Source organism: Salmo trutta, chromosome 37 (genome assembly GCF_901001165.1).
Source record: "Salmo trutta chromosome 37, fSalTru1.1, whole genome shotgun sequence".
Taxonomy (NCBI): Eukaryota; Metazoa; Chordata; class Actinopteri; order Salmoniformes; family Salmonidae; genus Salmo; species Salmo trutta.
Window position 1 is genome coordinate 32,161,172 of NC_042993.1, and position 8,595 is coordinate 32,169,766.

The following is an 8,595-nucleotide window of genomic DNA, read 5'->3' on the forward strand; positions in this document are numbered from 1 at the left end:
CATGAACAAATGTCATGAGTGCTCAGAGACATTCAAAGACACACACACACACATACGCACACACTTATGGGACAGTGGTGAAAGGTCCCACTTGGATCAAACTCTTTACCGTTTTTCACGATTGCTTGAGCAAATTTGTCAAAACAGAATTCACTTTTTCAAAATTAATTAACACGCAGCCCCAAAGTGAGACACGTTGGCCAAAATGACACATTTCGTTTGCAAAATGCATTAAAACCCTTACCCTAACATGGTTAACCATCTTTTATATATCTGTGCCATTTGTTTATACTATAATTATAGTATGCACCATAAAAGGCAAGTAAACATCTTATCACAGCATGGGTTGTCTTCTTTTGTCCTAAAATGATTTTTACCAAAGATGACCAATGCAGAAAGAATGTCGCTGAATATGAAAATCCAGAAACAAAGGCTTTATTTGACCTTTTTTTCCCAGATGAACTATCTTCCCCTCTGCCTCTCCTTTGTCCTTGCCCTCGGCCTCTTACTTGGTCCATTCTTACAAACAGTAGCTCAGAGGTGACCCCTTTTATGTGCTTAGAATTTGCATAGTGTGTGTGAAAGCAATGAGAAATGACGTTTTGCAAAAAATAATAGTGTTGTGCTCATTAGGTTATGATGGAGTGGACCCCAGTTTCATTAAAAGTGTCTTCGCAATCAAGAAAAAACTGTAATTGTAAATATTTGAGTAGAAGTTTAGAATGCCAAGTTTTACAGTAGAAACTGTAGCCATATTGATGAAAGGCTGACAGAACACACATTCACATGTGCTTATGGACTTATGCACGCATGGACCATAGGACTGACCTTGAACTCAAGGATACCTCTCTACCGAACACCCTATGAGACATCTTAAATGGTGCAAACAAACACAACCACTGGAAAGTAATTCAATAATAGTTCATTATCATTGTAGACCTGAGAGCTAAATAAACTAGATACTGTTCAACTACCGTCCACACCTATGGACCTTTTGAGGAACTGTTGACCACTGGGACTGCATAGGTCATCCCCTGATATAGTCTTTTGTGAAAAATTACGTAGATTGAACAAAAATATAAACAGAACATATAAAGTGTTGGTCCCATGTTTCATGAGCTGAAATAAAAGATCCCAGAAATGTTCCATGTACACAAAAAGCTTATTTCTCAAACACTTTGTGCACAAATTAGTTTACACCCCTGTTAGTGAGCATTTCTCCTATGCCAACATAATACCTTCTGTTGGGGACAATAAAATGCCTCTCTAAAATGTGCAGTTTTGTCACACAACACATTGCCACAGATGTCTCAAGTTCTGAGGGTGCGTGCAATGGGCATGCTGACTGCAGGAATGTACACCAAAGCTGTTGCCAGATAATTGAATGTTCATTTCTCTACTATAAGCCGCCTCCAACATCGCTTTAGAGATTTTGGCAGTGTGTACAACCGGCCTCACAACTACAGAGCACGTGAAACCACGCCAACCCAAGACCCCCACATTCGGCTTCTTCACCTGCGGGATCGTACTGAAGTATTTTTACTTCAGTACTTTACACCACTGACAACGAACACAATTGCATTTTATCGATGTCTATTTGAATGCACAGAGATACCATGATGAGATCCTGAGGCCCATTGTCGTCCCATTCATCCGTCTCCATCACCTCATGTTTCAGCATGATAATGCACAGCCCCGTGTCACAAGGATCTTCACACAATTACAGAAGCTGAAAATGTCCCAGTTCTTCCATGGCCTGCATACTCACCAGACATGTCACCCATTGAGCATGTATGGGATGCTCTGGATCGACGTGTACGACAGTGTGTTCCAGTTCCCTCTAATATCCAGCAACTTCGCACAGCCATTGAAGAGGAGTGGGACAACATGTGCACTGTGTGTCTCTACTTTTACATGCACATGTACAGTGAGCTCCAAAATTCTTGGGACAGCGACACATTTTTGGTTGTTTTGGCTCGGTACTCCAGCACTTTGGATTTGAAATGATACAATGACTATGAGGTTAAAGTGAAGACTGTCAGCTTTAATTTGAGGGTATTTTCATCCATATTGGGTTAATAATTTGTAATTACTGCACTTTGTGTACATAGTCACCCCATTTTAGGGGACCAAAAGTATTGGGACAAATACACTAGTAAAAAGTTAAGTATTAGGTCCCATATTCATAGCACGCAATGATTACATCAAGCTTGCGAATCTATACATTTAAGGGCCCTGACTTTGTTGTTTCAATGATTTCTCACACAGAAGCCTCATTATACCACATACAGAACATGCTTTGGCAAAGCACTGAAATCACTCTTGCCATCAAAGTGGTCTGGTGCAATCAGCCCCGTTACAGTCAAAAAAATCTCCTCCCCCATCATCTCTGGTCCCAGTGCCAACATACACAGCGCAGCTGAACGGTTCATGCGTGAAAAGAGGCAACACAAACCCAACATGATCCCAGTGCGTGCTACACACAAAACCCCCCAGATCCAACGCAGCATTTGTGCAGTATATACAAAACCTTATGTCTTATCGTGGCAATCCAATAAGGTACACACACACACGCGCACACACGCACTCACACACACACACATGCACACGCACACACACACACACATACACACACACGTGCACACACGCGCACACACACGCGCACACACACGCGCACACACACACACACACACACACACACACACACACACGCACACAAACACAAACTGGTTTACTAAAATACTGTAAACTGCCGTATACTGTTATTCTACGCTAAAGCCTTAACACATCCTCAAGGACTGTGCAAACAACAATCCCTGACTACATTTATACACGCGGAGACAAACAAGCTGACGTAGGACATGTAGTCAGGCTGACAGGCCTCTTGTTTATAGTGAAGACTTGAACAGAGGAGGTGTTATCTTTAGAGAGTGTATACTGCCGCCAGCCAGCACTCTGGACAGTTGAAGGGAGAAGAGAGGAGTCGGTGGATGACGAGTTCAGATGTTGTGCATAGTTGCTCTCTGAAGCCCGGACATGATTTACACCCTTAGTGAGAGGATCCAACTCAATAGCAAGCAGGCCTGTCACACACGTTTTATATTTACATTTTAGTAAACTAACCAGACGCGCTTATCCAGAGCAACTTATGCACACACACTCACACAAACAGTACATGTACACACTCACTCACACACGCATACTCAACACTCAAAAACACACACATGCACGCACACACACAGACATTAACATACATATTCCTTGAGGTCAAACTGGTTATACAAACACCACCACCCTATGTAAATCAATGTCCTCTGCCCAGTAGAAGAAAGGGGGTTTTGTTGAAGCAAATCAATGACGTTTCCTGCCCTACCCCTGCCATGGGCGTTCAGCTAGCTGCTTTGAGAGACACATTTATTTTATAAAGGAGAATGGAATTCCACTCTCCTCTTCATATTTGGACACATTATTTAGACAGGAATTTAGAGAGGAAAATAGACAAGTAGAAGAAACAGTGGGAAGGGTGGGTGTGGGGAATGAACCACAGTCTCAGACGGTCATGTATGTTCCGACAGCTTGGAGTGTTACCACTCGACCACGGGCTCTGCTTGAGACAAGACAAAAGCTTTTTTACTCATCAGGCCTATCCTCTGCCTATGAAATCAAAGATCACTCAGAATCTCCTGTGGATATCAGTGTAGGACCTTGACCCACCAACTAGTTGTACAGTCACACCCCTTTCAGTACACCCTGTGCTGAGACTGTTGGGTCTCAAGCGGGTCTAGGTCTCTTTGTGGAGTTCTCCATAAATCTCTCTCTATCATGTGCATGCACACACGCACACACGCACACAGGCACACACACATACACGCACACACGCACACACACACTAACAGAGGCAAGCATGCGCACACACACATAAACACGTACACGAGCACACACACAGACACACAACCGGCTGCTAAAAGAATGAAACTGGTTGAAAAACCTGTTCAAATCGTTCATTAAATTATAGGTTCAGGATTGCTTTTCTGCGGAAATGTTGAACCGGACCTTAAATCATACTAGCCTTTAAATGATCAGACTCCTCTTTGATCTATACCTGCATGTCAACCCAACTCTCTGCATAAAAGCAAGAAAGTAACTCTGCACTTTCAAGATTTCTTATAGTTGTTATTCTTATTTTCCACATCCCTAAAATATCCATGGGCTCAAACACTGGGTCATTAATTCCCATGATCAGTGAAAGGCCCCATTGAATAAGGGGCTGGTGGTGTTAAGTGGGCCCATATGCCATACAGGGCCAGTTGTATGATATCTTAACCAGAGCCAAAGTGCTGGTGGTAAGAGCTGCATGGCTACAGACCTGGAAGGGCACTATCCCACAGGACACTCTCAAAAACAGCCACCCATTTCCTCCATAGGGAGGCTCTCAACCTGCCAAACCCAGAAGTACCTTTGTGTGTGTTCTGATCTGGAACCGAACAACAATTCGGTTTTAATACCCACCCAGAGGGAAGAAATGTGTTTCTTATTCTGGCATCGATCAGAATGTTAGGGTAAAAGTTCAGATTGCTGGAAGTACATTATATATCTCAGGTATTTTTAACTATGAGAAGGAAGTTATGTTACGTAGTCTGTGCGTATCTGTGGGCCCATTCCAGGATAATGAACATGTCTAGTACATGGAGCTAGGCATATGAGGCAGAATACACACACAGAAACTCACATTACTATATGGCCCACAGCGGTCGTCAATGAGAAGAGGAGAGGAAGAGTGCTACACCTTACAGGACTAAAGCAGGTTAACACACTTGAGAGAGTTAGTCTATAGCTATTGCTAATCCTACTCCTTGACCTTGGGAATTTTCACAGAACTTTTTAAACCCTTTTGCCATTCAACACCGTACCCCAACAAGCAATATTTCCCCCATCCAAATCTCTCCAACAGTCACTCCCGGTCCAGACACACCCACAGCCCACTCAGCCCTCATCCTACACCCCAAACCACCGGAGCCGTTTTCATATTTCCCCTTCTTTGTACCCCACCACAGTCTTTCTCACTCACACCAGCGAACTTCACAATGTGGATGTCAGCCTGTTAAAACTTACCAAAGTAATTTCCGCCAGGGGGACTGAAACGGAGACATTCTATGCATTTCTAGTGTTCTTTTTTTCATGCTATGAACTCTTACTGTATGCATAGTTTGTATTGGCAGGTGTAAATCCAGGCCTGGTGGGTTTCCTCATTCCTGTCAGTTGGGCTGTAATCAAATATAATAAGCATGTCTGTGAATAAATCCTTCAGCATCAGCCCCAGCTACGGAAGTGTGGCTGCTGTGATACAGTGTGCGGAGGAAGTGTGGTAATCCTGTTTGAGCAGACATTCTGATCCTCTGTAATTTCACTCGTCTCTGTTCATCCTTCCCCTCCCTCTCCTGTTAGCAGTGCCCTAAAGGGTTAAACACATCACACAGAAGAAACTGAGCTACATGTTGTACGTGAATGGAGTTTATAATTTTCACTCAAATACAGGCTATGTGTGGCAAGTGTATTTAAATCAGAGAGTCTGTCATTACAATGCCATGATGGGACAAACAGACTGTTATCAAAAACCTGTCAATTTAAGCTTAAACTACTTTTTTGTTATCGCAGGAAATGATCTATCAATAAAGGCTTCAGGCGTGGATAAATTTAAACCAGGATTGTGGCCATTACATAAGCATTATTCACCGGGTAATTAAATGGAAAGCTTGAACCGATTTCGAGACAGACACACATTATTCACCTCTCAATTTATTTACCTCTCAATCCTACGAATGAGTGAGGAAAAACAATGAAAGTTATCCATAGGGGAATGTACTAGCTTTTACAGGGGTATTTACTCAGGTATGAGGCCTGTGCAGTGTTATGTAGAGGGAGTGACCATGTCATGTACAGTATGTTATTCAACCAGGAACATCAATTTACCCGACGATCACAAGGTCAGAGAGCCTGATGACATATTGATGCTTAAAAGGTGACCTTTGGCCTTACCTTGTTTGTTTATTTTGTTAATTTATTTTATATCGGTACACACCAACCCAGCCTCTGCCCAGCCCCATGCCCCCAAGACCTATGCTGTACATGCACCACCCCTCCAAAACTCCAAGTCTTCCTCTCTATTTGTCAGCTCCCTCTACCTCTCTTTCTTCGAACGGCACACAAGGGATCCTTGCCACCAGTGCTTTATCACCAGACGTGTACAACTTCCTGTAGGTCATATCCAGCACTGTGATCAGCTCCTTCCCCCCTCTCTAACCAACATGTTGATTTGGTCGGTGGAGGTGGTTCCCAAATTGTTCCTCCCTCTGCCAGTTGGCTAGCTGCCCAACCTGCAACACAGTTACTCCCGGCTCCCGGTCCCTTTGGAGACGACAGCTGTTAGTCGTCTGGATAAATCATTCAGACTCTGGGTGGAAATCTCCTGACAGTGTGGAGTGCCGGGATGCTCAGCCATTATCAAACTGCTACATTTCGGGAGGGATTTAGCTGGAAAGTCTGATTGATACATTATCGTTCTATTGAGGGGGAAAAGGGAGTAATGGGTTTCCATTTGCCCTTCTATGGGCTACACTCACTGGGCATGCAGAGCTGATTTGGCTGCAGGGTTAAACCTGGGCTTCAGTAGTGCAGGTTTCACTTCTTGTAGTGCAGGTTTTGCTTCTTGGCCTTTTGCTCTTCCAGCCTGTAGTTGTACACATTGAAATTTCACTCGACACCGTAAACTAACTACTCAGTTCAGAAAAATGAGAAATCTTGCAGCACCCAGCCCAATGAACAATGATATGCTCCAACCCAGAGTGTTTTGACACGGAGGGAAGTTGTCTGACTTGCAAGGGGCCTGTTGAATGGCATGTATGTCACCATTATGTCACCATCCATTGGTATAAGAACAGGTCTATCTTAACAATTAACTACCCACAATTATTCATCATTGACAGTTTCTCTAATAAAATAACCGTGCGTAAATAGAATTTATCCACTGATGTAAGCTAGGTAGATTAATTGTTTAGCAGTCTTATGGGTTGGGGGTAGAAGCTGTTAAGGAGACTTTTGGACCTAGACATGGCACTCAGGTACCGTTTGCTGTGCAGTAGCAGAGAGAACAGTCTATGACTTGAAAAATGTTTGGGCCTTCCTCTGACACCGCCTAGTATATGGATCCTGGATGGCAGGAAGCTTGACCCCAGTGATGTACTGGGCTGTACGCACTACCATCTGTAGCGCCTTGCGGTCGGATGCCGAGCAGTTGCCATACCAGGCGGTGATGCAACCAGTCAGGATGCTCTCGATGGTGCAGCTGTAGAACCTTTTCAGTCTCCTGAGGGGGAAAAGGCATTGTCGTGCCCTCTTCACGACTTTCTTGGTGTGTTTGGACCATGATAGTTTGTTGGTGATGTGGACACCAAGGAATCCTGTCGATGTGAACGGGGGCGTGTTCGGCCCTCCTTTTCCAGTAGGTAGGCAGCAGAGCTCTATAGCGCTGACTCAGGGCCAAGGAGGACAAAGTGCCAGCCAGGCCTACAGTCAGTCACAGTGAATCAGCAGCAGACTCTGACTGTTTGATCTGTGAGTCAGCGCAAAGCTAAGTGCCAGCCAGCCGTACTGTTGTTCAGCTGGCTTTCAAGCTGAGCTCTCTCTCTCTCTTCTCTCTCACTCTGTCGGTATGTCTCTGTGTCTGTCCATGTCTTCATACACACAAGCTTGCACACACACGCACCAGCACGGATCAAGGTCCAGATGGAACAGCTTCACGTGCACATCCACAGCCCATATAATCTTTCCTTATCTCAATTTTAGGGACAGCAATACGCTACAGTTGAACAGGCACAAGCAAGTAGAAACAGAAGGACAACAGCCTGTCCTCATTGCAGAGACAATATGAGTGCTGACACACAAAGGCCGAATCTGGTTTCATATTCTAGCACATTTTAAACCTCTCTTGATGTCTTGTTAAATGTGATTGTAAAACTAATTGGACAAATATGGGACAGTAAAGACTTACTCTAGAGGCAAGCACTATAACATAAAAAGATGTACAGTATGGAATAAGCCTATGCTATTAAATCAGATGATAAAGCTATGAAATTATTTAGGAACATGTAAATGGCGCGTGAGTGACTCAGTGTGCAAAGTGGAAGTGATCACTTCCCTAATCCTGTAACACTAGTCTCTGTAGACAGACAGGTTTCCTCCTACGAACAAACCATTATTCTGGTTTAGGGTGTGGGTTTCCGAGACTACTGCAACACCACAGTTAGTTAACGGGTAATGGACATTGACACCATATGTAGCCTATGTGCCATATTGCCTAATCCTGTATAACACTGCGAATGCAGTTTAGAGTTTTTTTACCTTGGTTTCTTACCAGAAACAGTGAACATTTAATGGAAAACGGACAGGGGAGCGGGAGCAGGTGTGACAGTTCCAGTCAATTCAGGAAGTACTGGAATTTAAATGGAATTCATCCCAACCCTGTATGAATTGCATTTAAATTCCAGTATATATAATACCAGTCAAAATTTTGGACAAACCTACTCATTCAAGGGTTTT